Source organism: Lactuca saligna, chromosome 1 (genome assembly GCF_052625555.1).
Source record: "Lactuca saligna cultivar CGN05327 chromosome 1, ASM5262555v1, whole genome shotgun sequence".
In the NCBI taxonomy this organism is placed as follows: domain Eukaryota; kingdom Viridiplantae; phylum Streptophyta; class Magnoliopsida; order Asterales; family Asteraceae; genus Lactuca; species Lactuca saligna.
In genome coordinates, this window is record NC_136417.1 from 154,412,071 (window position 1) to 154,439,076 (window position 27,006).

A 27,006-nucleotide genomic window follows, 5' to 3' on the forward strand; every position below is an offset into this window, starting at 1 on the left:
ACCATCAACCATGAATCGGAGGGCACCCGAGCAAAGAAATAACAAGAAAGAAAGGTATAAAAACCAAAAAACCGCACGTAAAATGTAAAAACAAAAAACGCAAACGAACAACAAAAAAGGGAGGGTGGAACACAAGGACTTCCCAGGGGGTCACACATCCTAGTACTACTCTCGCTCAAGCAAGCTTAACTGCAGAGTTTTGATGCGATTTGGTGCATTAGTGCCGGTATGATTGCACCCGAAATACTATCCATGTTTATTGCTTTTATGCGTTGCAAGACACAGAACCTCCTTTGTTCTGGTACACGGGGCGTGGGAACCACATGACCGATCCGCTCCGTTCCTAAAATACGAAAACCATCAACCACAAACCGGAGGGCACCCGAACATCTAAATAGAAGGAAAGAAAGGAAAAAAAACCAAAAAAATGCACGTAAAATGTAAAAAAAAAAAAAAAAACGTAAACAGACAACGAAAAAGGAGGGTGCATCACGAGGACTTCCCAAGGGGTCACCCATCCTAGTACTACTCTCGCCCAAGCACGCTTAACTGCGAAGTTCTGATGGGATCCTGCGTATTAGTGTTGGTATGATCGCACCCGAAATACTATCCATGTTTAATGCTTTTATGTGTTGCAAGACGCAGAACCTCCTTTGTTTTGGTACGCGGAGTGTGGGACCCACGTGACCGATCGGCTCCGTTCCAAAAATACGAAATCTATCAACAATGAACCGGAGGGCACCCGAGTAAAGAAATAGGAAGAAAGAAAGGAAAAAAACCAAAAAACTGCACGAAAAATGTAAAAAAAAAAACGCAAACGAACAACGAAAAAGGGGGGTGCAACACGAGGACTTCCCATGGGGTCACCCATCCTAGTACTACTCTCGCCTAGGCACGCTTAACTGCGGAGTTCTGATGGGATCCAGTGCATTAGTGCTGGTATGATCGCACCCGAAATACTATCCATGTTTATTGCTTTTATGTTATACAAGACGCAGAACCTCCTTTGTTTTGGTATGCGGGGCGTGGGACCCACGTGACCGATCTGCTCCGTTCCAAAAATACGAAACCATCAACCATGAACCGGAGGGCACCCGAGCAAAGAAATAGCAAGAAAGAAAGAAATAAAAACGAAAAAACCGTACGTAAAATGTTGAAAAAAAACGCAAACGGACAACGAAAAAGGGGGGTGCAACACGAGGACTTCCCGGGGGTCACGCATCCTAGTACTACTCTCGCCCAAGCACGCTTAACTGCGGAGTTCTGATGGGATCCGGTGCATTGGTGCTGGTATGATCAGACCCGAAATACTATCCATGTTTATTGCTTTTATGTGTTACAAGACACATAACCTCCTTCGGTTTGGTACGCGGAGTGTGGGACCTACGTGACCGATCGGCTCCGTTCCAAAAATACGAAAACCATCATCCAAGAACCGGAGGGCACCCTAGCATAGAAATAGCAAGAAAGAAACGAAAAAAACCAAAAAACCGCACGTAAAATGTAAAAAAACACGCAAACGGACAACGAAAAAGGGGGGGGGGTGCAACACGAGGACTTCCCAGGGGGTCACCTATCCTAGTAATACTCTTGGCCAAGCTCGCTTAACTGCGGAGTTCCGATGGGATCCGGTGCATTAGTGCTGGTATGATCGCACACGAAATATTATCCATGTTGATTGCTTTTATTTGTTACAAGACTCATAATCTCCTTTGTTTTGGTACGCGGGGCGTGGGACCTACGTGACCGATCCGCTCCGTTCCAAAAATACGAAACCATCAACCATGTACCGGAGGGTACCCGAGCATAGAAATAGCAAGAAAGAAAGGAATAAAAATCTAAAAACTGCACGTAAAATGTTGAAAAAAACGCAAACGGACAATGAAAAAGGGGGGTGCAACACGAGGACTTCTCGGGGGTCACGCATCCTAGTACTACTCTCGCCCAAGCACACTTAACTGTGGAGTTCTGTTGGGATCCGGTGCATTAGTGCTGGTATGATGGGACCCGAAATACTATCCATGTTTATTGCTTTTAAGTGTTACAAGACACATAACCTCCTTTGGTTTGGTACTCGGAGCGTGGGACCTACGTGACCGATTGACTCCGTTCCAAAAATATAAAAAAAAACGCAAACGGACAACTATAAAGAGGGGGTGCAGCACGAGGACTTCCCAGGGAGTCACCCATCCTAGTACTACTCTCGGCCAAGCACGCTTAACTGTGGAGTTCTGATGGGATCCGGTGCATTGGTGCTGGTATGATCGCACACAAGATACTATCCATGTTTATTGCGTTTATGTGTTACAAGACACATAACCTCCTTTGTTTTAGTACGTGGGGTGTGGGACCCACGTGACCGATCCGCTCCGTTCCCAAAATACGAAAACCATCAACCATGAACCGGAGGGCACCCGAGCTTAGAAATAGCAAGAAAGAAAGGAGAAAAAACCAAAAAACCGCAAGTGAACTGTTAAAAAAAACGCAACTGGACAACGAAAAAGGAGGGTGCATCACGAGGACTTCCCAAGGGGTCACCCATCCTAGTACTACTCTCGCCCAAGCACGCTTAATTGCGGAGTTCTGACTCATTAGTGCAAGTATGATCGCACCCGAAATACTATCCATGTTTATTGATTTTACGTGTTACAAAACGCAGAACCTCCTTTGTTTTGGTACACTGGGCGTGGCACCCACGTGATCGATCGGCTGTGTTCCAAATATACGAAAACCATCAACCATGAACCGAAGGGTAACCGAGCATAGAAATAGCAAGAAAGAAAGGAAAAAAAACCAAAAAACCGAACGTAAAATGTAAAAAAAAATGCAAACGAACAACGAAAAAGGGGGGTGCAACACGAGGACTTCCCAGGGGGTCATCCATCCTAGTACTAGTCTCGCCCAAGCACGCTTAACTGCGGAGTTGTGATGGGATCCGGTGCATTAGTGCTGTGATGGGACCCACGTGACCGATCGGCTCCGTTCCAAAAATACGAAATCTATCAACCATGATCCGGAGGGCACTCGAGCAAAGAAATAGCAAGAAAGAAAGGAAAAAAACCAAAAAACCTCACGTAAAATGTAAAAAAAAAAGCAAACGGACAACGAAAAAGGGGGGTGCAACACGAGGACTTCCCAGGGGGTCACCCATCCTAGTAATACTCTCGGCCAAGCATGCTTAACTACGGAGTTCTGATGGGATCTGGTGCATTAGTGCTGGTGTGATCGCATACGAAATATAATCCATGTTGATTGTTTTTATTTGTTACAAGACGCATAACCTCCTTTGTTTTGGTACGCGTGGCGTGGGACCCACGTGACCGATCCGCTCCGTTCCAAAAATACGAAAACCATCAACCATGAACTGGAGGGCACCCGAGCATAGAAATAGCAAGAAAGAAACGAAAAAAACCAAAAAACCGCACGTAAAATGTAAAAAAAAATGCAAACGGACAACGAAAAAGGGGGGGTGCAACACGAGGACTTCCCAGGGGGTGACCCATCCTTGTACTACTCTCGCCTAAGCACGCTTAACTGCGGAGTTCTGATGGGATCCGGTGCATTACTGTTATGAACGCACCTGAAATATAATCCATGTTTATTGCTATTATGTGTTACAAGACGCAGAACCTCCTTTGTTTTGGTACGTCGGGCGTGGGACCCACGTAACCGATCGGCTCCGTTCCAAAAATACATAAACCATCAACCATGAACCAGAGGGCACCCGAGCATAGAAATGACAAGAAAAAACGGAAAAAAAGCAGGTAAAATCTAAAAAAACGCAAATGGACAACGAAAAAGTGGGGTGCAACACGAGGACTTCCGAGGGGGTCACCCATCCTAGTACTACACTGTCGCCCAAGCACGCTTAACTGTGTAGTTCTGATGGGATCCGGTCCATTAGTGCTGGTATGATCGCACCCAGAATACTATCCTTTTTTATTGCTTTTATGTGTTACAAGATAAAAAAACCTCCTTTGTATTGATACGCTGGGCGTGGGACCCGCGTGATCGATCGACTCCGTTCCAAAAATACGAAAACCATCAACCATGAATCGGAGGGCACCCGAGCAAAGAAATAACAAGAAAGAAAGGTATAAAAACCAAAAAACCGCACGTAAAATGTAAAAACAAAAAACGCAAACGAACAACAAAAAAGGGAGGGTGGAACACAAGGACTTCCCAGGGGGTCACACATCCTAGTACTACTCTCGCTCAAGCAAGCTTAACTGCAGAGTTTTGATGCGATTTGGTGCATTAGTGCCGGTATGATTGCACCCGAAATACTATCCATGTTTATTGCTTTTATGCGTTGCAAGACACAGAACCTCCTTTGTTCTGGTACACGGGGCGTGGGAACCACATGACCGATCCGCTCCGTTCCTAAAATACGAAAACCATCAACCACAAACCGGAGGGCACCCGAACATCTAAATAGAAGGAAAGAAAGGAAAAAAAACCAAAAAAATGCACGTAAAATGTAAAAAAAAAAAAAAAACGTAAACAGACAACGAAAAAGGAGGGTGCATCACGAGGACTTCCCAAGGGGTCACCCATCCTAGTACTACTCTCGCCCAAGCACGCTTAACTGCGAAGTTCTGATGGGATCCTGCGTATTAGTGTTGGTATGATCGCACCCGAAATACTATCCATGTTTAATGCTTTTATGTGTTGCAAGACGCAGAACCTCCTTTGTTTTGGTACGCGGAGTGTGGGACCCACGTGACCGATCGGCTCCGTTCCAAAAATAAGAAATCTATCAACAATGAACCGGAGGGCACCCGAGTAAAGAAATAGGAAGAAAGAAAGGAAAAAAACCAAAAAACTGCACGAAAAATGTAAAAAAAAAAACGCAAACGAACAACGAAAAAGGGGGGTGCAACACGAGGACTTCCCATGGGGTCACCCATCCTAGTACTACTCTCGCCCAGGCACGCTTAACTGCGGAGTTCTGATGGGATCCAGTGCATTAGTGCTGGTATGATCGCACCCGAAATACTATCCATGTTTATTGCTTTTATGTTATACAAGACGCAGAACCTCCTTTGTTTTGGTATGCGGGGCGTGGGACCCACGTGACCGATCCGCTCCGTTCCAAAAATACGAAACCATCAACCATGAACCGGAGGGCACCCGAGCAAAGAAATAGCAAGAAAGAAAGGAATAAAAACAAAAAAACCGTACGTAAAATGTTGAAAAAAAACGCAAACGGACAACGAAAAAGGGCGGTGCAACACGAGGACTTCCCGGGGGTCACGCATCCTAGTACTACTCTCGCCCAAGCACGCTTAACTGCGGAGTTCTGATGGGATCCGGTGCATTAGTGCTGGTATGATCAGACCCGAAATACTATCCATGTTTATTGCTTTTATGTGTTACAAGACACATAACCTCCTTTGGTTTGGTACGCGGAGTGTGGGACCTACGTGACCGATCGGCTCCGTTCCAAAAATACGAAAAACCATCATCCAAGAACCGGAGGGCACCCTAGCATAGAAATAGCAAGAAAGAAACGAAAAAAACCAAAAAACCGCACGTAAAATGTAAAAAAAAACGCAAACGGACAACGAAAAAGGGGGGGGGGGGTGCAACACGAGGACTTCCCAGGGGGTCACCTATCCTAGTAATACTCTTGGCCAAGCTCGCTTAACTGCGGAGTTCCGATGGGATCCGGTGCATTAGTGCTGGTATGATCGCACACGAAATATTATCCATGTTGATTGCTTTTATTTGTTACAAGACTCATAATCTCCTTTGTTTTGGTACGCGGGGCGTGGGACCTACGTGACCGATCCGCTCCGTTCCAAAAATACGAAACCATCAACCATGTACCGGAGGGTACCCGAGCATAGAAATAGCAAGAAAGAAAGGAATAAAAATCTAAAAACCGCACGTAAAATGTTGAAAAAAACGCAAACGGACAACGAAAAAGGGGGGTGCAACACGAGGACTTCTCGGGGGTCACGCATCCTAGTACTACTCTCGCCCAAGCACGCTTAACTGTGGAGTTCTGTTGGGATCCGGTGCATTAGTGCTGGTATGATGGGACCCGAAATACTATCCATGTTTATTGCTTTTAAGTGTTACAAGACACATAACCTCCTTTGGTTTGGTACTCGGAGCGTGGGACCTACGTGACCGATTGACTCCGTTCCAAAAATATAAAAAAAACACAAACGGACAACTATAAAGAGGGGGTGCAGCACGAGGACTTCCCAGGGAGTCACCCATCCTAGTACTACTCTCGGCCAAGCACGCTTAACTATGGAGTTCTGATGGGATCCGGTGCATTGGTGCTGGTATGATCGCACACAAGATACTATCCATGTTTATTGCGTTTATGTGTTACAAGACACATAACCTCCTTTGTTTTAGTACGCGGGGTGTGGGACCCACGTGACCGATCCGCTCCGTTCCCAAAATACGAAAACCATCAACCATGAACCGGAGGGCACCCGAGCTTAGAAATAGCAAGAAAGAAAGGAGAAAAAACCAAAAAACCGCAAGTGAACTGTTAAAAAAAACGCAACCGGACAACGAAAAAGGAGGGTGCATCACGAGGACTTCCCAAGGGGTCACCCATCCTAGTACTACTCTCGCCCAAGCACGCTTAATTGCGGAGTTCTGACTCATTAGTGCAAGTATGATCGCACCCGAAATACTATCCATGTTTATTGATTTTACGTGTTACAGAACGCAGAACCTCCTTTGTTTTGGTACACTGGGCGTGGCACCCACGTGATCGATCGGCTGTGTTCCAAATATACGAAAACCATCAACCATGAACCGAAGGGTAACCGAGCATAGAAATAGCAAGAAAGAAAGGAAAAAAAACTAAAAAACCGAACGTAAAATGTAAAAAAAAATGCAAACGGACAACGAAAAAGGGGGGTGCAACACGAGGACTTCCCAGGGGGTCATCCATCCTAGTACTAGTCTCGCCCAAGCACGCTTAACTGCGGAGTTGTGATGGGATCCGGTGCATTAGTGCTGTGATGGGACCCACGAGACCGATCGGCTCCGTTCCAAAAATACGAAATCTATCAACCATGATCCGGAGGGCACTCGAGCAAAGAAATAGCAAGAAAGAAAGGAAAAAAACCAAAAAACCTCACGTAAAATGTAAAAAAAAAAACAAACAGACAACGAAAAAGGGGGGTGCAACACAAGGACTTCCCAGGGGTCACCCATCCTAGTAATACTCTCGGCCAAGCATGCTTAACTACGGAGTTCTGATGGGATCTGGTGCATTAGTGCTGGGGTGATTGCACCCAAAATACTATCCATGTTTATTGCTTTTATGTGTTACAAGACGCAGAACCTCCTTTGTTTTGGTACGCGGGGCGTGGGACCCACGTGACCGATCCGCTCCGTTCCAAAAATACGAAACCATCAACCATGAACCGCAGGGCACCCAAGCATAAAAATTGCAAGAAAGAAAGGAATAAAAACCAAAAAACCGCACGTAAAATGTTGAAAAAAAACGCAAACGGACAACGAAAAAGGGGGGGGGGTGCAACACGAGGACTTCCCGGGGGTCACACATCCTAGTACTACTCTCGTCCAAGCACGCATAACTGCGGAGATCTGATGGGATCCGGTGCATTAGTGCTGGTATGATCGGACCCGAAATACTGTCCATGTTTGTTGCTTTTATGTGTTACAAGACACATAACCTCCTTTGGTTTGGTACGCGGAGCGTGGGACCTACGTGACCGATCGGCTCCGTTCCAAAAATACGAAAACCATCATCCATGAACCGGAGGGCACCCGAGCATAGAAATAGCAAGAAAGAAAGGAAAAAAACCAAAAAACCGCACGTAAAATGTAAAACAAAACGCAAACAGAAAACGAAAAAGGGGGGTGCCACACGAGGACTTCCCATGGGGTCACCTATCCTAGTACTACTCTCGCCCATGCACGCTTAACTGCGGAGTTTTGATGTGATCCGGTGCATTAGTGCTGGTATGATCGCACCCGAAATACTATCCATATTTACTGCTTATATGTGTTACAAGATGCAGAACCTCCTTTGTTTTGGTACGCGGGGCGTGGGACCCACGTGATCGATCCGCTCCGTTCCAAAAATACGAAACCATCAACCATGAACCGGAGGGCACCCGAGCATAGAAATAGCAAGAAAGAAAGGAATAAAAACCAAAAAACTGCAAGTAAAATGTTGAAAAAAAACGCAAACGGACAACGAAAAAGGGGGGGTGCAACACGAGGACTTCTCGGGGGTCACACATCCTAGTAGTACTCTCGCCCAAGCACGCTTAACTGCGGAGTTCTGATGGGATCCGGTGCATTAGTGCTGGTATGATCGGACCCGAAATACTATCCATTTTTATTGCTTTTATGTGTTACAAGACACATAACCTCTTTTGGTTTGGTACTCGGAGCGTGGGAAAACCATCATCCATGAACCGGAGGGCACCCGAGCATAGAAATAGCAAGAAAGAAAGGAAAAAAACCAAAAAACCGCACGTAAAATGTAAAAAAAACGCAAACGACAACTATAAAGGGGGGGGGGGTGCAGCACGAGGAGTTCCCGGGGAGTCACCCATCCTAGTACTAATCTCGGCCAAGCACGCTTAATGTAAAAAAACGCAAATGGACAACTATAAAGGGGGGGGGGGGTGCAGCACGAGGACTTCCCGGGGAGTCACCCATCCTAGTACTAATCTCGGCCAAGCACGCTTAACTGCGGAGTTCTGATGGGATCCGGTGCATTAGTGCTGGTATGATTGCACACAAATACTATCCGTGTTTATTGCTTTTATGTGTTACAAGACACATAACCTCCTTTGTTTTGGTACGCAGGGCGTGGGACCCACATGACCGATCTGCTCCGTTCCCAAAATACGAAAAACCATCAACCATGAACCGGAGGGCACCCGAGCTTAGAAATAGCAAGAAAGAAAGGAGAAAAAACCATAAAACCGCAAGTAAACTGTAAAAAAAAAACGCAACCGGACAACCAAAAATGAGGGTGCATCACGAGGACTTCCCAAGGGGTCACCCATTCTAGTACTACTCTCGCCCAAGCACGCTTAACTGCGGAGTTCTAACGCATTAGTGCAAGTATGATCGCACTCGAAGTACTATCCATGTTTATTGCTTTTATGTGTTACAAGACGCAGAACCTCCTTTGTTTTGGTACGCTGGGCTTGGGACCCACGTGATCGATCGGCTGTGTTCCAAAAATACGAAAACCATCAACCATGAACCGGAGGATATCCGAGCATAGAAATAGCAAGAAAGAAAGGGAAAAAAACCAAAAAACCGAACGTAAAATGTAAAAAAAACGCAAACGGACAACGAAAAAGGGGTTGCAACACGAGGACTTCCCAGGGGGTCACCCATCCTAGTACTAGTCCCGCCCAAGCACGCTTAACTGCGAAGTTCTGATGGGATCCGGTGCATTAGTGTTGTTATGTTCGCACTCGAAATACTATCCATGTTTATTGCTTTTATGTGTTGCAAGACGCAGAACCTCTTTTGTTTTGGTACACGGGGAGTAGGACCCACGTGACCGGTCCGCTCCGTTCCCAAAATACGAAAACCATCAACCATGAACCGGAGGGCACCCGAGCATAGAAATAGCAAGAAAGAAAGGAAAAAAAAACCAAAAACCCGCACATAAAATGTAAAAAAAAAACGCTAACGGACAACGAAAAAGGAGGGTGCATCACGAGGACTTCCCAAGGGGTCACCCATCCTAGTACTACTCTCGCCCAAGCACGCTTAACTGCGGAGTTCTGATGGGATCCGGTGTATTAGTGCTGGTATGATCGCCGCCGAAATATTATTCATGTTTATTGCTTTTATCTGTTACAAGACGCATAACCTCCTTTGTTTTGGTACGCGGGGCATGAGACCCACGTGACCGAACGGCTTCGTTCCAAAAACATGAAATCTATCAACCATGAACCGAAGGGCACCCGAGCAAAGAAATAGCAAGAAAGAAAGGAAAAAAACCAAAATCCTGCAGGTAAAAGGTAAAAAAAAATCGCAAACGGACTACGAAAAAGGGTGGTGCAAAAAGAGGACTTCGCAGGGGGTCACCCATCCTAGTAATACTCTCGGCCAAGCACGCTTAACTGCGGAGTTCTGATGGGATCCGGTGCTTTAGTGCTGGTATGATCGGTCCCGAAATACTATCCATGTTTATTGCTTTTATGTGTTATAGGACGCAGAACCTCCTTTGTTTTGGTACGAGGAGCGTGGAACCTACGTGACCGATCGGCTCCGTTGCAAAAATACGAAAACCGTCAACCATGAACCGGAGGGCACCCGAGCATAGAAATAGCAAGAAAGAAAGCAAAAAAATAAAAAACCGCACGTAAATGTAAAACAAAACGCAAACGAACAACGAAAAAGGGGGGTGCAACACGAGGACTTCCCATGGGGTCACCCATCCTAGTACTACTCTCGCCCATGCACGCTTAACTGCGGAGTTCTGATGGGATCCGGTGCATTAGTGCTGGTATGATCGCACCCGTAATACTATCCATATTTACTGCTTTTATGTGTTACAAGACGCAGAATCTCCTTTGTTTTGGTACGTGGGGCGTGGGACCCACGTGACCGATCCGCTCCGTTCCAAAAATACGAAACCATCAACCATGAACCGGAGGGCACCCGAGCATAGAAATAGCAAGAAAGAAAGGAATAAAAACCAAAAAACCGCACGTAAAATGTTGAAAAAAAAACGCAAACGGACAACGAAAAAGGGGGTGCAACACGAGGACTTCTCGGGGGTCACGCATCCTAGTATTACTCTCGCCCAAGCACGCTTAACTGCGGAGTTTTGATGGGATCCGGTGCATTAGTGCTGGTATGATCGGACCCGAAATACTATCCATGTTTATTGCTGTAACAGCCCGGAATTCCAGGTATTGCTTTAATATTATTTTTGGGGCATTTTAGGAAGGGACTCGGCGAGTTGGAGCCAGACTCGCCGAGTAGGACCACAGACTTGGTCGCGGGTACGCGACTGGACTCGACGAGTCCAGACATGGACTCGGCGAGTCTACGCTGTTCAGCAGAAACCCTAGCCGTTTGGTTCTGAATCGTATATAACGCCCTATATGTCGTCATTGTCCATCTTTTAGCCGATTGAGAGGAACCCTAAGCGTCTGTGGACATCTAGAGTAGAAGTGAAGGCTATTGGAACCTTGAAGAGTTGTTAGGCAAGAAGAAGAAGGGTTTTGGCCAAAGGAATATCAAGGGGATCGAGTCCTGAGGTTTGGGGACACAGAGAGGGTGTTTTTCAGGTAACATTTCAGATCATTTATGCTATTTTGATGTGTGCACGAATTTAGGGTTTATGAAACCCATTTGATGATTAGATGAATTATTATCATGTTACCCGAATGATTATAACTCAGTATTAGGATGTTTAGAGGTCCAGAAGGTCCCATGCTTGTGTATCTCGGGACCATACGTATTTCAGGAAGCAGTTTGATCGACTGCATGGCATGGACTCGCCGAGTCCAATGAACAGACTCGGCGAGTAGCTTGAAGATTGACTGGGACTCGTCGAGTCGTTCTTCAGACTCGGCGAGTGGAGTCGGGGTGGCCCCGCGATTCTTCCACGAGGATCTTGTCGAGCCAAGAGGGATACTCGACGAGTAGAAAGGGGTCATCAGGGAAAGTTGGGGAGGACGTCTTGACTCGCCGAGTCGCTTTTGCACTCGCCGAGTCCGGTCAAGCTGACCGTTGACCGTTGACCGTTGACCAGAGTTGACCTGCATGTAATTTCTTAGGGTCAGTTGTCTTGAATGATAAGAGTATTAATAAGGGTATATGGTATTATAGGGAGTCTGCAGATCGGCGGATCGAGTGCGAGTGATTTCAAGAGTTGATAGTTTCATTACCACGAGGTGAGTCTTCTCACTATACTGTACCCGGAAGGGTTTGACTGTGAGACCGGAAGGTCGTATATGAAATGTGTTATATATGTTTTAAATAGAAAGGTATTTGTTATGCGTGCTATGTATGTCTATATGGGCCGGAAGGCATAATGTTATGTGACAGGAAGGTCAGGTATGATATATGATATATGTGCTATATGTGTTAGAGTAAATGTATTATGTGTTGTATATGTTTATGGGCCGGAAGGCAATATGTTATGGGCCGGAAGGCAATATGTTACGGGCCGGAAGGCAATAAGTTATGGGTCGGAAGGCGATTATGTTACGGGCCGGAAGGCAATGTGTTGTGGACCGGAAGGTCAGGGCCTGGAAAGGCGTATATGTGTAAGTCGTATACTGGGGAACTCACTAAGCATTTATGCTTACAAGTTGTTATGTATGTGTTTCAGGTACTAGCGAGGACCGTGGGAAGGTGCCGGCGTGATGTATACACACTGCTGTTATTTGAGATCTTGGGGATTTTATAAATGTATTTGATATGAAACATGGAATAAATATATTTGGTTGAATGAAATCACTTTATTTTAAATGAAAATTTTATTTGAAAATTTGCGTTGTTACAATTGGTATCAGAGCCTTGGTTTGAGAGATTCGGGTGTACCTTCGGGGGTAACTGAACTCAAACCGAGGATTTGAGGAAAAATCTTTTAAAAAAATAATAAAGACATAAATTTTTATAAATGGTAAAGTGGTAAACAAGAACAGAGCTGTGTGTACGATCAGCCAGCGCCCGAACGGTAAAGATCCCCAGAATACCTTACAATGTTATGTTATGCACTGAATTATCAATTGTTATGCATGCTAGAAGACTAGGTATTCATGATAGGACTAGAATGGCCTGTTTTGTGATGCCTTAGTCTAGGGAGTTTGCTTATATGAGATATTCGGTAGCGTGCAGGTAGATAGTGCATACTAGAAGTAGAGTACTCACTATTCGGGGTTTGGGGAGGAAGATTTGGGACGAATACTGATACGGTGTGGTCGGTAGTATTGGGCCCGTACTACCGAAGACACCGGGTCGGTGGAAGACCCAAGTAAGAATCCCTGGATATCGGAGACTGAGTAGGGTTGCGTTATCGAGTACAATTGTACTTGATGGAGTCTCTGATAATTTTATGTTGTATTTCAGAGACATCATGGTTACCACACATCATGGGGCGAGTTCGAGCAGTGTGAGCGACGAGGATATCCGTCAGATGATTCAGGAGGAGGTAGCTGCAGCGATCCGGGCTGAGATCCCGGAGATGTTTGGGTCTATTAAGACCACACTGATGGAGACGTTCGAGGAGCGGTACGCCGCACTGACTGAGGCTGCAGCCGCTGCCGCTACCGCAACTGTGGCCGCTGCCAGGCCGCAAGGGGGCGATTCGTTGCTGTTCCGGGAATTCAGCAACACGAAACCCCCTGAGTTCGATGGGACGCAGGATCCGATTGCTGCGATGAGGTGGATCACCGACATTGAGGGGTGCTTCTACACTTGCTCATGCCCGGAGCACTTGAGGGTACGGTTCGCCTTGAACCAGCTCCGTCTGGGAGCGAAGGATTGGTGGAAGTTTGTGACGGCGAACTTCACTCTGGCGGAGATTACAGCGGTGACATGGGAGAGGTTTACTGAGATGTTCAGGGATGAGTACGTTCCCCCGGTGGAGAGGGAACGATTGATTCAGGAGTTCTTGACCCTTAAGCAGGGTACCGATTCTGTTGCGGTGGTCACACGGAAGTTTCATGAGAGGGCGATGTTCTGCCCCGAGCTGGTGTCTACAGAGCAGTCACGGATGAGGCGATATTTAGGCATTTTGAGGAGGGATATCCGGGAGTTTGTGTCAAACTCCACCTATCGTACTTTCACTGAGCTTCAGGCGAACGCCAGGAAGCGCGAGATCGAGTTGGAGACCCAGGCCAGGGAGGAGGCCGAGTCTCGGCAGGTGGACCGGCGGCCGGCTCAGTCTCAGCCGGCAGCCAAGCAGATCAAGTCTGCTGATTCGAGGATGGGAGGTCCGAAGGGCCGCACTTGCGGAAAGTGCGGCAAGGGTCATAAGGGGGCGTGTCGAGCTGGTGGTTGCTACAACTGTGGCAAGGAAGGACACATTTCCAGGGATTGTCGGTTTGCTTTCACTGCAACCAGACAGGCCATCGGAAGGCCGAGTGCCCGCACCTTCGTCAGGGATCTACACCTACTATCAGGACTACTGAGACCCGACCGGCGAAGGTCGAGGCCCCGAGGGCTCGCGGGAGAGCCTTTCAGCTGACTGCGGAGGAGGTCCACGCTGCGCCCGATGTTGTGGCAGGTATGCTGTAATTCACGTATTTACTTTAAAGTCGAAATGTTATGCTTATATTAATGTATGTGTAGGTACTTTTCTTGTGAACTCTATGCCTGCTCTAGTGTTATTTGATTCGGGTGCGAGTAGATCCTTTGTATCTTTAGCTTTTAGTCAGCATATCAGCATTAGTCGTGAGCCGTTAAGTCGGCCTCTGAGCGTTTCTATAGCAGCCGAGAGGGTGGTTTGTGCCACGGAGGTTCTTCGGGGATGCGTACTAGAGATTTCCGGGGTTGCGTTTACGATTGACCTAATTCCTATTGCGATGGGGGATGTCTGTGTCATCGTGGGCATGGACTGGTTGAGCCGATTCAGCGCTGTCATCGACTATGAGCACCAGCTGGTGACTATACGAGACCCTAGTGGGGGAGTTCTTACGGTATACGGCGAGGGTACCCGTTCGGGATCAGCTTTTTGTTCGGCCGCTAGGGCGAGGCAATGCCTACAGCAGGGATGTAAAGGTTTTGTGGCGTATGTGATGGATATGCGGGAGGCTTCCAAGAGACCGAGGACAGTGGAGGAGGTTCCAGTGGTGCGCGAGTTTCCAGATGTTTTTCCAGAGGAGTTGCCAGGAGTACCTCCTGCGAGGCAAGTAGAGTTTGGTATCGATCTGATTCCGGGGGCTGCGCCTATTGCGAAGGTGCCTTATCGTCTTGCACCTCCAGAGATGCAAGAGTTGTCCTCGCAACTCCAGGAGTTGCTGGGGAAGGGATTTATTTGGTCGAGTAGCTCGCCATGGGGAGCACCGATTCTGTTCGTCAAGAAGAAGGATGGTTCACACCGGATGTGCATTGATTACCGGGAGTTGAACAAGGTGACGGTCAAGAACCGCTACCCGTTACCGAGGATCGATGATTTATTCGATTAGTTGCAAGGGGCATCTTGGTTTTCCAAGATCGATCTGAGATCAGGGTACCATCAGGTAAGAGTGCGGGATGAGGACGTCCAGAAGACAGCATTTAGGACGCGGTATGGGCAGTACGAGTTCGTGGTGATGCCTTTCGGGCTCACCAATGCCCCGGCAGTGTTCATGGACCTCATGAACAGGGTATGCAGGCCGATGCTGGATCGGTCAGTGATTGTATTTATCGACGACATCCTGGTGTATTCGCGAACTAGAGAGCAGCATGAGGGACATTTGAGGGAGGTCCTTGAGGTACTGAGGTCGGAGAAGCTATATGCAAAATTCTCCAAATGTGACTTCTGGTTGCGGGAGGTCCAATTTCTTGGACATGTTGTTAATCAGGCAGGGATATTGGTCGATCCGGCCAAGGTGGAAGCAGTAATGAGTTGGGAGGCACCGAAGTCACCTTCCGAGATCAGGAGTTTCCTTGGGTTGGCGAGGTACTATCGGAGGTTTATTAGGGACTTCTCCAAGATCGCAGTACCGCTCACCAGATTGACCCAGAAGGGTGTTGCATTCTCATGGGGACCCGAGCAACAGACTTCCTTCGAGACACTTCGTCAGAGACTGTGCGAAGCCCCAGTATTAGCTCTCCCGGAGGGGATGGAAGATTTTGTCGTATATTGCGACGCATCGATTTCGGGACTGGGTGCAGTGTTGATGCAGAGAGGCCATGTGATAGCTTATGCATCGAGGCAGCTAAAGCCTCACGAGGTGAGATATCCCACGCATGACTTAGAGTTGGGGGCAGTATTGTTCGCTCTCAAGATTTGGCGTCACTACCTGTATGGGGTTCGATGTACTATATATACGGACCATAAGAGTTTGAAGTATTTGATGGATCAACCCAACCTAAATATGCGTCAGAGGAGATGGTTGGACGTGGTCAAGGATTATGACTGTGAAATCCTATACCACCCAGGCAAGGCTAACGTGGTAGCCGATGCATTGAGCCGTAGGGCGGAGAGCACTCCATTGCGGGATGTATGTCTGAGACTGACGGTGATGACTCCGGTATTGGATGCTATTCGTGGGGCACAGGCCGAGGTTGTGAGATCCGATATGCAGAAGAAAGAGCGGGTCGTTGGGTTAATTTCGGAGTTCGTTAAGGATGGACGAGGACTTCTGACGTTTCAGGGTCGGATTTGGGTACCATTCGTGGGCGGTACGCGTGCTACTTTGATGGAGGAGGCTCATAGATCGAAATTCTCGATCCATCCCGCTGCTACGAAGATGTATTTGGACTTGAGGAAGAAGTATTGGTGGCCTTGTATGAAGAGAGACGTCGCGTGGTTCGTTGAGAGGTGTTTGACCTGCCGTAGGGTTAAGGCCGAGCACCAGAGACCGCATGGTAAGTTGCAGCCCTTGGAGATTCCTGAGTGGAAGTAGGAACAGATTACTATGGATTTCATCACCAAATTGCCGAGAACTGCCAGAGGAGTCGATGCAATTTGGGTGATTGTGGATAGATTGACGAAGAGTGCACACTTCCTTGCCATTAGCGAGAGTTCATCAGCGGAGAAGTTGGCGGAGTTATACGTGAGAGAGGTGGTATCTCGGCATGGAGTGCTGATCTCGATTGTTTCAGACCGTGATGTACGCTTCACTTCCAGGTTCTGGAAGAAATTCCATGAGGAGCTGGGTACTAAACTGCATTTTAGTACCGCATACCATCCCCAGACAGACGGTCAGAGCGAGCGGACGATTCAGACATTGGAAGACATGCTTAGAGCGTGTGTGTTAGACTTTGGGGGTAGCTAGGATGCGCATTTACCTTTGGCTGAGTTTTCCTACAACAACAGCCATCATTCGAGCATTGGTATGCCACCTTTTGAGTTGTTGTATGGTAGGAGGTGTCGGACTCCCATTTGCTGGGGAGAGGTGGGACAGAGAGTGATGGGCAGTACAGAGATCGTACTCCAGACGACATAGCAGATTCAGCAGGTTAGGCAGAGGTTATTGACCGCCCAGAGCCGACAGAAGAGTTATGCGGACAGACGCCGGTCCGAGCTGGAATTCCAGGTTGGCGATTTCGTTCTCCTGAAGGTTTCTCCTTGGAAAGGAGTGATCCGGTTCAGAAAGAGGGGCAAGTTGGGGCCCCGGTTTATAGGTCCATTTCGTGTGATTGCAAGGGTAGGCCGGGTAGCTTATCGGTTGGAGTTGCCAGCAGAGTTGGGACAGATTCACAATACCTTTCACGTATCACAGTTGAGGAAGTGTATAGCCGATGAATCGGCAGTGGTTCCGTTAGAGGATATTCAGGTGGATGCGAGCCTGAATTACGCCGAGAGACCAGTAGCTATCAGGGATCGGAAGATCAAGGTTCTGAGGAACAAGGAAATACCATTGGTGTTGGTTCAGTGGCAACACCGGAAAGGATCGGAGATGACTTGGGAGCCGGAGCGTGAGCTGCGGGAGCAACATCCGGAGTTATTCGCAGAGTGAGACTTCGAGGGCGAAGTCTAGTTCTAGTGGGGGACAGTTGTAACAGCCCGGAATTCCAGGTATTGCTTTAATATTATTTTGGGGGCATTTTAGGAAGGGACTCGGCGAGTTGGAGCCAGACTCGCCGAGTAGGACCACAGACTTGGTCGCGGGTACGCGACTGGACTCGACGAGTCCAGACATGGACTCGGCGAGTCTACGCTGTTCAGTAGAAACCCTAGCCGTTTGGTTCTGAATCGTATATAACGCCCTATATGCCGTCATTGTCCGTCTTTTAGCCGATTGATAGGAACCCTAAGCGTCTGTGGACATCTAGAGCAGAAGTGAAGGCTATTGGAACCTTGAAGAGTTGTTAGGCAAGAAGAAGAAGGGTTTTGGCCAAAGGAATATCAAGGGGATCAAGTCCTGAGGTTTGGGGACACAGAGAGGGTGTTTTTTCAGGTAATATTTCGGATCATTTCTGCTATTTTGATGTGTGCACGAATTTAGGGTTTACGAAACCCATTTGATGATTAGATGAATTATTATCTTGTTACCCGAATGATTATAACTCAGTATTAGGATGTTTAGAGGTCCAGAAGGTCCCATGCTTGTGTATCTCGGGACCATACGTATTTCAGGAAGCAGTTTGATCGACTGCATGGCATGGACTCGCCGAGTCCAATGAACAGACTTGGCGAGTAGCTTGAAGATTGACTGGGACTCGTCGAGTCGTTCTTCAGACTCGGCGAGTGGAGTCGGGGTGGCCCCGCGATTCTTCCACGAGGATCTCGTCGAGCCAAGAGGGATACTCGACAAGTAGAAAGAGGACATCAGGGAAAGTTGGGGAGGACGTCTTGACTCGCCGAGTCGCTTTTGCACTCGCCGAGTCCGGTCAAGCTGACCGTTGACCAGAGTTGACCTGCATGTAATTTCTTAGGGTCAGTTGTCTTGAATGATAAGAGTATTAATAAGGGTATATGGTATTATAGGGAGTCTGCAGATCGGCGGATCAAGTGCGAGTGATTTCAAGAGTTGATAGTTTCATTACCACGAGGTGAGTCTTCTCACTATACTGTACCCGGAAGGGTTTGACTGTGAGACCGGAAGGTCGTATATGAAATGTGTTATATATGTTTTAAATAGAAAGGTATTTGTTATGCGTGCTATGTATGTCTATATGGGCCGGAAGGCATAATGTTATGTGACAGGAAGGTCAGGTATGATATATGATATATGTGCAATATGTGTTAGAGTAAATGTATTATGTGCATTATATGTTTATGGGCCGGAAGGCAATATGTTATGGGCCGGAAGGCAATATGTTACGGGCCGGAAGGCAATACGTTATGGGCCGGAAGGCGATTATGTTACGGGCCGGAAGGCAATGTGTTGTGGACCGGAAGGTCAGGGCCTAGAAAGGCGTATATGTGTAAGTCGTATACTGGGGAACTCACTAAGCATTTATGCTTACAAGTTGTTATGTATGTGTTTCAGGTACTAGCGAAGACCGTGGGAAGGCGCCGGCGTGATGTATACACACTGCTGTTATTTGAGATCTTGGGGATTTTATAAATGTATTTGATATGAAACATGGGATCCGGTATTAGTGTTGCCCAACATGAGGACTTCCCAGGGGGTCACCCATCCTAGTACTAGTCTCGCCCAAGCACGCTTAATTGCGAAGTTCTGATGGGATCCGGTATTAGTGTTGTTACGATCGCACTCGAAATACTATACATGTTTATTGCTTTTATGTGTTGCAAGATGCAGAACCTCTTTTGTTTTGGTACGCAGGGAGTGGGACCCACGTGACCGGTCCGCTCTGTTGCCAAAATACGAAAACCATCAACCATGAACCGGAGGGCACCCGAGCATAGAAATAGCAAGAAAGAAAGGAAAAAAACCAAAAACCCGCACATAAAATGTAAAAAAAAAACGCTAGCGGACAACGAAAAAGGAGGGTGCATCACGAGGACTTCCTAAGGGGTCACCCATCCTAGTACTACTCTCGCCCAAGCACGCTTAACTGCGGAGTTCTGATGGGATCCGGTGTATTAGTGCTGGTATGATTGCAGCCGAAATACTATTCATGTTTATTGCTTAGATCTGTTACAAGACGCATAACCTCCTTTGTTTTGGTACGCGGGGCATGAGACCCACGTGACCGAACGGCTGCGTTCCAAAAATATGAAATCCATCAACCATGAACCGGAGGGCACCCGAGCAAAGAAATAGCAAGAAAGAAAGGAAAAAAACCAAAATCCCGCAGGTAAAAGGTAAAAAAAAATTGCAAACGGACAACGAAAAAGGGCGGTGCAACAAGAGGACTTCCCAGGGGGTCACCCATCCTAGTAATACTCAAGGCCAAGCACGCTTAACTGCGGAGTTCTGATGGGATCCGATGCATTAGTGCTGGTATGATCGGTCCCGAAATACTATCCATGTTTATTGCTTTTATGTGTTACAGGATGCAGAACCTCCTTTGTTTTGGTACGCGGAGCGTGGGACCTACGTGACCGATCGGCACCGTTCCAAAAATACGAAAACCATCAACCATGAACTGGAGGGCACCCGAGCATAGAAATAGCAAGAAAGAAAGGAAAAAAACTAAAAAATCGCACGTAAATGTAAAACAAAACGCAAACGGACAACAAAAAAGGGGGGGGGTGCAACACGAGGACTTCCCATGGGGTCACCCATCCTAGTACTACTCTCGCCCATGCACGCTTAACTGCGGAGTTCTGATGGGATCCGGTGCATTAGTGCTGGTATGATCGCACCCGAAATACTATCCATATTTATTGCTTTTATGTGTTACAAGACGCAGAACCTCCTTTGTTTTGGTACGCGGGGCGTGGGACCCACGTGACCGATCCGCTCCGTTCCAAAAATACGAAACCATCAACCATGAACCGGAGGGCACCCGAGCATAGAAATAGCAAGAAAGAAAGGAATAAAAACCAACAAACCGCACGTAAAATGTTTAAAAAAAAATGCAAACGGACAACGAAAAAGGGGGGTGCAACACGAGGACTTCTCGGGGTCACGCATCCTAGTATTACTCTCGCCCAAGCACGGTAACTGGGTAGTTCTGATGGGATCCGGTGCATTAGTGTTGGTATGATCGGACCCGAAATACTATCCATGTTTATTGCTTTTATGTGTTACAAGACACATAACCTCCTTTGGTTTGGTACTCGAAGCGTGGGACATACGTGACCGATCGGGTACTTTAAAAAATACGAAAACCATCATCCATGAACCGGAGGGCACCCGAGCATACAAATTGCAAGAAAGAAAGGAAAAAAACCAAAAAAACCGCCCGTAAAATGTAAAAAAAACGCAAACGGACAACTATAAAGGGGGGGGGGGGTGCAGCACGAGGACTTCCCGGGGAGTCACCCATCCTAGTACTAATCTCGGCCAAGCACGCTTAACTGCGGAGTTCTGATGAGATCCGTTGCATTAGTGCTGGTATGATCACACACAAATACTATCCAAGTTTATTTCTTTTATGTGTTACAAGACACATAACCTCCTTTGTTTTGGTACGCAGGGCGTGGGACCCACGTGACCGATCCGCTCCGTCCCCAAAATACGAAAAACCATCAACCATGAACCGGAGGGCACCCGAGCTTAGAAATAGCAAGAAAGAAAGGAGAAAAACCCATAAAACCAAAAGTAAACTGTATAAAAAACGCAACCGGACAACGAAAAAGGAGGGTGCATCACGAGGACTTCCCAAGGGGTCACCCATCCTAGTACTACTCTCGCCCAAGCACGCTTAACTGCGGAGTTCTGACGCATTAGTGCAAGTATGATCGCACTCGAAATACTATCCATGTTTATTGCTTTTATGTGTTACAAGACGCAGAACCTCCTTTGTTTTGGTACGCTGGGCTTGGGACCCACGTGATCGATCGGCTGTGTTCCAAAAATACGAAAACCATCAACCATGAACCGGAGGATATCCGAGCATAGAAATAGCAAGAAAGAAAGGGAAAAAAACCAAAAAACCGAATGTAAAATGTAAAAAAAACGCAAACGGACAACGAAAAAGGGGTTGCAACACGAGGACTTCCCAGGGGGTCACCCATCCTAGTACTAGTCCCGCCCATGCACGCTTAACTGCGGAGTTCTGATGGGATCCGGTGCATTAGTGTTGTTATGATCGCACTCGAAATACTATCCATGTTTATTGCTTTTATGTGTTGCAAGACGCAGAACCTCTTTTGTTTTGGTACACGGGGAGTAGGACCCACGTGACCGGTCCGCTCCGTTCCCAAAATACGAAAACCATCAACCATGAACCGGAGGGCACCCGAGCATAGAAATAGCAAGAAAGAAAGGAAAAAAAAAAAACCAAAAACCCGCACATAAAATGTAAAAAAAATGCTAACGGACAACGAAAAAGGAGGGTGCATCACGAGGACTTCCCAAGGGGTCACCCATCCTAGTACTACTCTCGCCCAAGCACGCTTAACTGCCGAGTTCTGATGGGATCCGGTGTATTAGTGCTGGTATGATCGCAGCAGAAATACTATTCATGTTTGTTGCTTTTATCTGTTACAAGACGCATAACCTCCTTTGTTTTGGTACGCGGGGCATGAGACCCATGTGACCGAACGGTTGCGTTCCAAAAATATGAAATCTATCAACCATGAACCGGAGGGCACCCGAGCAAAGAAATAGCAAGAAAGAAAGGTAAAAACGAAAATCCCGCAGGTAAAAGGTAAAAAAAAATCGCAAACGGACAACGAAAAAGGGTGGTGAAACAAGAGGACTTCCCAGGGGGTCAACCATCCTAGTAATACTCTCGGCCAAGCACGCTTAACTGCGGAGTTCTGATGGGATCCGGTGCATTAGTGCTGGTATGATCGGTCCCGAAATACTATCCATGTTTATTGCTTTTATGTGTTACAGGACGCAGAACCTCCTTTGTTTTGGTACGCGGAGCGTGGGTCCTACGTGACCGATCGGCTCCGTTGCAAAAATACGAAAACCCTCAACCATGAACCGGAGGGCACCCGAGCATAGAAATAGCAAGAAAGAAAGAAAAAAAAACTAAAAAACCGCACGTAAATGTAAAACAAAACGCAAACGGACAACGAAAAAGGGGGGGTGCAACACGAGGACTTCCCATGGGGTCACCCATCCTAGTACTACTCTCGCCCATGCACGCTTAACTGCGGAGTTCTAATGGGATCCGGTGCATTAGTGCTGGTATGATCGCACCCGAAATACTATCCATATTTACTGCTTTTATGTGTTACAAGACGCAGAACCTCCTTTGTTTTGGTACGCGGGGCGTGGGACCCACGTGACCGATCCGCTCCGTTCCAAAAATACGAAACCATCAACAATGAACCGGAGGGCACCCGAGCATAGAAATAGCAAGAAAGAAAGGAATAAAAACCAAAAAACCGCACGTAAAATGTTGAAAAAAAATGCAAACGGACAACGAAAAAGGGGGGGTGCAACACGAGGACTTCTCGGGTGTCACACATCCTAGTATTACTCTCGCCCAAGCACGCTAACTGCGGAGTTCTGATGGGATCCGGTGCATTAGTGCTGGTATGATCGGACTCGAAATACTATCCATGTTTATTGTTTTTATGTGTTACAAGACGCAGAACCTCCTTTGGTTTGGTACGCTGAGCGTGGGACCTACGTGACCGATCGGCTCCGTTCCAAAAATATGAAAACCATCAACCATGAACCGGAGGGCACCCGAGCATAGAAATAGCAAGAAAGAAACGAAAAAAACCAAAAAACCGCACTTAAAATGTAAAAAAAAAAAAAAAAACGCAAACGGACAACTAAAAAGGGGGGGGGGGGTGCAGAATGACGACTTCCCGGGGAGTCACCCATCCTAGTACTAATCTCGGCCAAGCACGCTTAACTGCGGAGTTCTGATGCGATCCGGTGCACTAGTGCTGGTATGATCGCACAGAAATACTATACGTGTTTATTGCTTTTATGTGTTACAAGACACATAACCTCCTTTGCTTTGGTACGCAGGGCGTGGGACACACGTGACCGATCCGCTCCGTTCCCAAAATATGAAAAACCATCAACCATGAACCAGAGGGCACCCGAGCTTAGAAATAGCAAGAAAGAAAGGAGAAAAAACCATAAAACCGCAAGTAAACTGTAAAAAAAAACGCAACCGGACAACGAAAAAGGAGGGTGCATCACGAGGACTTCCTAAGGGGTAACCCATCCTAGTACTACTCTCGCCCAAGCACGCTTAACTGCGGAGTTCTGACGCATTATTGCAAGTATGATCGCACTCGAAATACTATCCATATTTATTGCTTTTATGTGTTACAAGACGCAGAACCTCGTTTGTTTTGGTACGTTGGGCTTGGGACCCACGTGATCGATCGACTGTGTTCCAAAAATACGAAAACCATCAACCATAAACCGGAGGGTATCCGAGCATACTAATAGCAAGAAAGAAAGCGAAAAAAACCAAAAAACCGAACGTAAAATGTAAAAAAAATGCAAACGGACAACGAAAAAGGGGGGTGCAACACGAGGACTTCCCAGGGGGTCACCCATCCTAGTACTAGTCTCGCCCAAGCAAGCTTGATTGCGGAGTTCTGATGGGATCCGGTGCATTAGTTTTGTTATGATCGCACTCGAAATACTATCCATGTTTATTGCTTTTATGTGTTGCAAGACGCAGAACCTCTTTTGTTTTGGTATGCGGGGAGTGGGACCCACGTGACCGATCCGCTCCGTTCCCAAAATACGAAACCATCAACCATGAACCGGAGGGCACCCGAGCATAGAAATAGCAGGAAAGAAAGGAAAAAAAAAACCAAAAACCCGCACATAAAATGTAAAAAAAAAACGCTAACGGACAACTAAAAAGGAGGGTGCATCACGAGGACTTCCCAAGGGGTCACCCATCCTAGTACTACTCTTGCCCAAGCACGCTTAACTGCGGAGTTCTGATGGGATCCGGTGTATTAGTGCTGGTATGATCGCAGCCGAAATACTATTCATGTTTATTGCTTTTATGTGTTACAAGACGCAGAACCTCCTTTGCTTTGGTACGCGGGGCATGAGACCCACATGACCGAACGACTGCGTTCCAAAAATACGAAATCTATCAACCATGAACCGGAGGTTACCCGAGCAAAGAAATAGCAAGAAAGAAAGGAAAAAAACCAAAATCCCGCAGGTAAAGGGTAAAAACAAAATCGCAAACGGACAACGAAAAAGGGCGGTGCAACAAGAGGACTTCCCAGGGGGTCACCCATCCTAGTAATACTCTCGCCCAAGCACGCTTAACTGTGGAGTTCTAATGGGATCCGATGCATTAGTGCTGGTATGATCGATCCCGAAATACTATCCATGTTTATTGCTTTTATGTGTTATAGGACGCAGAACCTCCTTTGTTTTGGTACGCGGAGCGTGGGACCTACGTAACCGATCGTCTCCGTTCCAAAAATATGAAAACCATCAAAAATGAAACGGAGGGCACCTGAGCATAGAAATAGCAAGAAAGAAAGGAAAAAAACCAAAAAACCGCACGTAAAATGTAAAACAAACACAAACGGACAACTATAAACGGGGGTGCAGCACGAGGACTTCCCGGGGGTCACGCATCCTAGTACTACTCTCGCCCAAGCAAGCTTAACTGCGGAGTTCTGATGGGATCCGGTGCATTAGTTCTGGTATGATCGCACACAAAATACTATACATGTTTATTGCTTTTACGTGTTACAAGACACATAACCTCCTTTGTTTTGGTACGCGGGGCGTGGGACCCACGTGACCGATCCGCTCCGTTCCAAAAATACGAAAACCATCAACCATGAACTGGAGGGCACCAGAGCATAGAAATAGCAAGAAAGAAAGGAATATAAACCAAAAAAACCGCACCTAAAATTAAAAAAAAAAAAAAACGCAAACGGACAACGAAAAAGGGGGGTGCAACATGAGGACTTCCCATGGGGTCACCCATCCTAGTACTTCTCTCGCCCAAGCACACTTAACTGCGGAGTTCTGATGGGATCCGGTGCATTAGTGCAGGTAGGATCGCACCCGAAATACTATCCATGTTTATTGCTTTTATGTGTTACAAGACGCAGAACCTCCTTTGTTTTGGTACGCGGGGCATGGGATCCATGTGACCGATCCGCTCCGTTCCAAAAATACGATAACCATCAACCATGAACCCGAGGGCACCCGAGCTTAGCAATAGCAAGAAAGAAAGGGAAAAAGACCAAAAAAACACAAGTAAAATGTAAAAAAAACGCAACCGGATAACGACAAAGGAGGGTGCATCACGAGGACTTCCCAAGGGGTCACCCATCCTAGTACTACTCTCGCCCAAGGACGCTTAACTGCAGAGTTCTGATGCATTAGTGCAAGTATGATCGCACCCGAAATATTATCCATGTTTATTGATTTTATGTTTATTGATCGGCTGTGTTCCAAAAATACGAAACCACAAACCATGAACCGGAGGGCACCCGAGCATAGAAATAGCAAGAAAGAAAGGAAAAAAACCAAAAAACCGCAAGTAAAATGTAAACAAAACGCAAAAGGACAACGAAAAAGGGAGGGGTGCAACACGAGGACTTCCCAGGGGGTCACCCATCCTAGTACTAGTCTCGCCCAAGCACGCTTAACTGCGGAGTTCTGATGAGATCCGGTGCATTAGTGCTGCTATGATCGCACCCAAAATACTATCCATGTTTATTGCTTTTATATGTTACAAGATGCAGAACTTCCTTTGTTTTGGTACGCGGGGCGTGGGACCCATGTGACCGATCGCTACGTTCCCAAAATACGAAAACCATCAACCATGAACCGGAGGGCACCCGAGCATAGAAATAGCAAGAAAGAAAGAAAAAAAACCAAAAAACCGCACGTAAAACGTAAAAAAAACGCAAACAGACAACGAAAAAGGAGGGTGCATCACGAGGACTTCCCAAGGGGTCAACCATCCTAGTACTACTCTCGCCCAAGCACGCTTAACTGCGGAGTTCTGATGGGATCCGGTGCATTAGTGCTGGTATGATCGCACTTGAAATACTATCCATGTTGATCGCTTTTATGTGTTACGAGACGCAAAATCTCCTTTGTTTTGGTACGGGGGTGTGGGACCCACGTGACCGATCCGCTCCATTCCAAAAATACGAAAACCATCAACCATGAACCGGAGGGCACCCGAGCATAGAAATAGCAAGAAAGAAAGGAATAAAAACCAAAAAAATGCACGTAAAATGTAAACAAAAAAACGCAAATGGACAACGAAAAGGGGGGGTGCAACACGAGGACTTCCCGTGGGTCACGCATGCTACTACTACTCTCACCCAAGCACGCTTAACTGCGGAGTTCTGATGGGATCCGGTGCATTAGTGCTGGTATGATTGGACCCGAAATACTATCCATG

General features: G+C 47.0%; 31 non-coding genes and 23 pseudogenes across 31 annotated transcripts; all 54 read right to left on the reverse strand.

Annotated features, from left to right (window-relative positions):
* Nucleotides 1-121: 121 nt before the first annotated feature.
* LOC145027736 (5S ribosomal RNA) lies at nt 122-240 on the reverse strand (annotated as a pseudogene).
* A 241-nt stretch (nt 241-481) lies between these two features.
* LOC145027451 (5S ribosomal RNA) lies at nt 482-600 on the reverse strand. Its single transcript, XR_013675370.1, has one exon. It is a non-coding gene; the product is annotated as a 5S ribosomal RNA (ribosomal RNA).
* Nucleotides 601-834: 234 nt separating this feature from the next.
* On the reverse strand, nt 835-953 carry LOC145026828 (5S ribosomal RNA). Its single transcript, XR_013674781.1, has one exon. It is a non-coding gene; the product is annotated as a 5S ribosomal RNA (ribosomal RNA).
* A 233-nt stretch (nt 954-1,186) lies between these two features.
* On the reverse strand, nt 1,187-1,304 carry LOC145027435 (5S ribosomal RNA). The gene has a single exon (XR_013675354.1). It is a non-coding gene; the product is annotated as a 5S ribosomal RNA (ribosomal RNA).
* A 236-nt stretch (nt 1,305-1,540) lies between these two features.
* LOC145027595 (5S ribosomal RNA) lies at nt 1,541-1,659 on the reverse strand. Its single transcript, XR_013675507.1, has one exon. It is a non-coding gene; the product is annotated as a 5S ribosomal RNA (ribosomal RNA).
* Nucleotides 1,660-1,891: 232 nt separating this feature from the next.
* On the reverse strand, nt 1,892-2,009 carry LOC145027658 (5S ribosomal RNA; annotated as a pseudogene).
* Nucleotides 2,010-2,153: 144 nt separating this feature from the next.
* On the reverse strand, nt 2,154-2,272 carry LOC145027411 (5S ribosomal RNA). Its single transcript, XR_013675330.1, has one exon. It is a non-coding gene; the product is annotated as a 5S ribosomal RNA (ribosomal RNA).
* A 233-nt stretch (nt 2,273-2,505) lies between these two features.
* Nucleotides 2,506-2,614, reverse strand: LOC145027744 (5S ribosomal RNA; annotated as a pseudogene).
* A 233-nt stretch (nt 2,615-2,847) lies between these two features.
* On the reverse strand, nt 2,848-2,967 carry LOC145027726 (5S ribosomal RNA; annotated as a pseudogene).
* A 147-nt stretch (nt 2,968-3,114) lies between these two features.
* On the reverse strand, nt 3,115-3,233 carry LOC145027586 (5S ribosomal RNA). Its single transcript, XR_013675498.1, has one exon. It is a non-coding gene; the product is annotated as a 5S ribosomal RNA (ribosomal RNA).
* A 233-nt stretch (nt 3,234-3,466) lies between these two features.
* On the reverse strand, nt 3,467-3,582 carry LOC145027702 (5S ribosomal RNA; annotated as a pseudogene).
* A 220-nt stretch (nt 3,583-3,802) lies between these two features.
* LOC145027632 (5S ribosomal RNA) lies at nt 3,803-3,923 on the reverse strand (annotated as a pseudogene).
* Nucleotides 3,924-4,161: 238 nt separating this feature from the next.
* LOC145027737 (5S ribosomal RNA) lies at nt 4,162-4,280 on the reverse strand (annotated as a pseudogene).
* Nucleotides 4,281-4,520: 240 nt separating this feature from the next.
* Nucleotides 4,521-4,639, reverse strand: LOC145027452 (5S ribosomal RNA). Its single transcript, XR_013675371.1, has one exon. It is a non-coding gene; the product is annotated as a 5S ribosomal RNA (ribosomal RNA).
* A 234-nt stretch (nt 4,640-4,873) lies between these two features.
* On the reverse strand, nt 4,874-4,992 carry LOC145025865 (5S ribosomal RNA). Its single transcript, XR_013673857.1, has one exon. It is a non-coding gene; the product is annotated as a 5S ribosomal RNA (ribosomal RNA).
* A 233-nt stretch (nt 4,993-5,225) lies between these two features.
* LOC145027522 (5S ribosomal RNA) lies at nt 5,226-5,343 on the reverse strand. Its single transcript, XR_013675437.1, has one exon. It is a non-coding gene; the product is annotated as a 5S ribosomal RNA (ribosomal RNA).
* A 239-nt stretch (nt 5,344-5,582) lies between these two features.
* LOC145027596 (5S ribosomal RNA) lies at nt 5,583-5,701 on the reverse strand. Its single transcript, XR_013675508.1, has one exon. It is a non-coding gene; the product is annotated as a 5S ribosomal RNA (ribosomal RNA).
* Nucleotides 5,702-5,933: 232 nt separating this feature from the next.
* LOC145027636 (5S ribosomal RNA) lies at nt 5,934-6,051 on the reverse strand (annotated as a pseudogene).
* Nucleotides 6,052-6,194: 143 nt separating this feature from the next.
* On the reverse strand, nt 6,195-6,313 carry LOC145027418 (5S ribosomal RNA). The gene has a single exon (XR_013675337.1). It is a non-coding gene; the product is annotated as a 5S ribosomal RNA (ribosomal RNA).
* Nucleotides 6,314-6,546: 233 nt separating this feature from the next.
* Nucleotides 6,547-6,655, reverse strand: LOC145027746 (5S ribosomal RNA; annotated as a pseudogene).
* A 233-nt stretch (nt 6,656-6,888) lies between these two features.
* Nucleotides 6,889-7,008, reverse strand: LOC145027725 (5S ribosomal RNA; annotated as a pseudogene).
* A 147-nt stretch (nt 7,009-7,155) lies between these two features.
* LOC145027651 (5S ribosomal RNA) lies at nt 7,156-7,273 on the reverse strand (annotated as a pseudogene).
* A 237-nt stretch (nt 7,274-7,510) lies between these two features.
* Nucleotides 7,511-7,628, reverse strand: LOC145027581 (5S ribosomal RNA). Its single transcript, XR_013675493.1, has one exon. It is a non-coding gene; the product is annotated as a 5S ribosomal RNA (ribosomal RNA).
* A 232-nt stretch (nt 7,629-7,860) lies between these two features.
* On the reverse strand, nt 7,861-7,979 carry LOC145027426 (5S ribosomal RNA). The gene has a single exon (XR_013675344.1). It is a non-coding gene; the product is annotated as a 5S ribosomal RNA (ribosomal RNA).
* A 234-nt stretch (nt 7,980-8,213) lies between these two features.
* On the reverse strand, nt 8,214-8,331 carry LOC145027503 (5S ribosomal RNA). Its single transcript, XR_013675418.1, has one exon. It is a non-coding gene; the product is annotated as a 5S ribosomal RNA (ribosomal RNA).
* Nucleotides 8,332-8,636: 305 nt separating this feature from the next.
* Nucleotides 8,637-8,755, reverse strand: LOC145027260 (5S ribosomal RNA). The gene has a single exon (XR_013675190.1). It is a non-coding gene; the product is annotated as a 5S ribosomal RNA (ribosomal RNA).
* Nucleotides 8,756-8,989: 234 nt separating this feature from the next.
* Nucleotides 8,990-9,098, reverse strand: LOC145027751 (5S ribosomal RNA; annotated as a pseudogene).
* Nucleotides 9,099-9,329: 231 nt separating this feature from the next.
* Nucleotides 9,330-9,448, reverse strand: LOC145027598 (5S ribosomal RNA). The gene has a single exon (XR_013675510.1). It is a non-coding gene; the product is annotated as a 5S ribosomal RNA (ribosomal RNA).
* Nucleotides 9,449-9,683: 235 nt separating this feature from the next.
* LOC145027159 (5S ribosomal RNA) lies at nt 9,684-9,802 on the reverse strand. Its single transcript, XR_013675096.1, has one exon. It is a non-coding gene; the product is annotated as a 5S ribosomal RNA (ribosomal RNA).
* A 233-nt stretch (nt 9,803-10,035) lies between these two features.
* LOC145027672 (5S ribosomal RNA) lies at nt 10,036-10,154 on the reverse strand (annotated as a pseudogene).
* A 230-nt stretch (nt 10,155-10,384) lies between these two features.
* LOC145025529 (5S ribosomal RNA) lies at nt 10,385-10,503 on the reverse strand. Its single transcript, XR_013673542.1, has one exon. It is a non-coding gene; the product is annotated as a 5S ribosomal RNA (ribosomal RNA).
* A 233-nt stretch (nt 10,504-10,736) lies between these two features.
* Nucleotides 10,737-10,854, reverse strand: LOC145027603 (5S ribosomal RNA). The gene has a single exon (XR_013675515.1). It is a non-coding gene; the product is annotated as a 5S ribosomal RNA (ribosomal RNA).
* An 8,345-nt stretch (nt 10,855-19,199) lies between these two features.
* LOC145027775 (5S ribosomal RNA) lies at nt 19,200-19,316 on the reverse strand (annotated as a pseudogene).
* Nucleotides 19,317-19,549: 233 nt separating this feature from the next.
* LOC145027129 (5S ribosomal RNA) lies at nt 19,550-19,668 on the reverse strand. The gene has a single exon (XR_013675068.1). It is a non-coding gene; the product is annotated as a 5S ribosomal RNA (ribosomal RNA).
* Nucleotides 19,669-19,901: 233 nt separating this feature from the next.
* On the reverse strand, nt 19,902-20,020 carry LOC145027711 (5S ribosomal RNA; annotated as a pseudogene).
* A 234-nt stretch (nt 20,021-20,254) lies between these two features.
* On the reverse strand, nt 20,255-20,373 carry LOC145025530 (5S ribosomal RNA). The gene has a single exon (XR_013673543.1). It is a non-coding gene; the product is annotated as a 5S ribosomal RNA (ribosomal RNA).
* Nucleotides 20,374-20,960: 587 nt separating this feature from the next.
* Nucleotides 20,961-21,079, reverse strand: LOC145027564 (5S ribosomal RNA). Its single transcript, XR_013675477.1, has one exon. It is a non-coding gene; the product is annotated as a 5S ribosomal RNA (ribosomal RNA).
* A 232-nt stretch (nt 21,080-21,311) lies between these two features.
* On the reverse strand, nt 21,312-21,420 carry LOC145027731 (5S ribosomal RNA; annotated as a pseudogene).
* Nucleotides 21,421-21,651: 231 nt separating this feature from the next.
* LOC145027457 (5S ribosomal RNA) lies at nt 21,652-21,770 on the reverse strand. The gene has a single exon (XR_013675375.1). It is a non-coding gene; the product is annotated as a 5S ribosomal RNA (ribosomal RNA).
* A 236-nt stretch (nt 21,771-22,006) lies between these two features.
* LOC145027350 (5S ribosomal RNA) lies at nt 22,007-22,125 on the reverse strand. Its single transcript, XR_013675273.1, has one exon. It is a non-coding gene; the product is annotated as a 5S ribosomal RNA (ribosomal RNA).
* Nucleotides 22,126-22,357: 232 nt separating this feature from the next.
* Nucleotides 22,358-22,476, reverse strand: LOC145027710 (5S ribosomal RNA; annotated as a pseudogene).
* Nucleotides 22,477-22,709: 233 nt separating this feature from the next.
* Nucleotides 22,710-22,828, reverse strand: LOC145025774 (5S ribosomal RNA). Its single transcript, XR_013673773.1, has one exon. It is a non-coding gene; the product is annotated as a 5S ribosomal RNA (ribosomal RNA).
* Nucleotides 22,829-23,062: 234 nt separating this feature from the next.
* On the reverse strand, nt 23,063-23,179 carry LOC145027681 (5S ribosomal RNA; annotated as a pseudogene).
* A 246-nt stretch (nt 23,180-23,425) lies between these two features.
* LOC145027721 (5S ribosomal RNA) lies at nt 23,426-23,544 on the reverse strand (annotated as a pseudogene).
* A 233-nt stretch (nt 23,545-23,777) lies between these two features.
* LOC145027773 (5S ribosomal RNA) lies at nt 23,778-23,886 on the reverse strand (annotated as a pseudogene).
* Nucleotides 23,887-24,118: 232 nt separating this feature from the next.
* LOC145027663 (5S ribosomal RNA) lies at nt 24,119-24,237 on the reverse strand (annotated as a pseudogene).
* A 235-nt stretch (nt 24,238-24,472) lies between these two features.
* On the reverse strand, nt 24,473-24,591 carry LOC145027168 (5S ribosomal RNA). Its single transcript, XR_013675104.1, has one exon. It is a non-coding gene; the product is annotated as a 5S ribosomal RNA (ribosomal RNA).
* A 234-nt stretch (nt 24,592-24,825) lies between these two features.
* Nucleotides 24,826-24,944, reverse strand: LOC145027667 (5S ribosomal RNA; annotated as a pseudogene).
* Nucleotides 24,945-25,175: 231 nt separating this feature from the next.
* LOC145027585 (5S ribosomal RNA) lies at nt 25,176-25,293 on the reverse strand. Its single transcript, XR_013675497.1, has one exon. It is a non-coding gene; the product is annotated as a 5S ribosomal RNA (ribosomal RNA).
* Nucleotides 25,294-25,532: 239 nt separating this feature from the next.
* LOC145027182 (5S ribosomal RNA) lies at nt 25,533-25,651 on the reverse strand. Its single transcript, XR_013675117.1, has one exon. It is a non-coding gene; the product is annotated as a 5S ribosomal RNA (ribosomal RNA).
* Nucleotides 25,652-25,883: 232 nt separating this feature from the next.
* LOC145027718 (5S ribosomal RNA) lies at nt 25,884-25,992 on the reverse strand (annotated as a pseudogene).
* Nucleotides 25,993-26,171: 179 nt separating this feature from the next.
* LOC145026892 (5S ribosomal RNA) lies at nt 26,172-26,290 on the reverse strand. Its single transcript, XR_013674844.1, has one exon. It is a non-coding gene; the product is annotated as a 5S ribosomal RNA (ribosomal RNA).
* A 230-nt stretch (nt 26,291-26,520) lies between these two features.
* Nucleotides 26,521-26,639, reverse strand: LOC145027203 (5S ribosomal RNA). Its single transcript, XR_013675136.1, has one exon. It is a non-coding gene; the product is annotated as a 5S ribosomal RNA (ribosomal RNA).
* A 234-nt stretch (nt 26,640-26,873) lies between these two features.
* Nucleotides 26,874-26,991, reverse strand: LOC145027609 (5S ribosomal RNA). The gene has a single exon (XR_013675520.1). It is a non-coding gene; the product is annotated as a 5S ribosomal RNA (ribosomal RNA).
* Between the last annotated feature and the right edge of the window lie 15 nt (nt 26,992-27,006).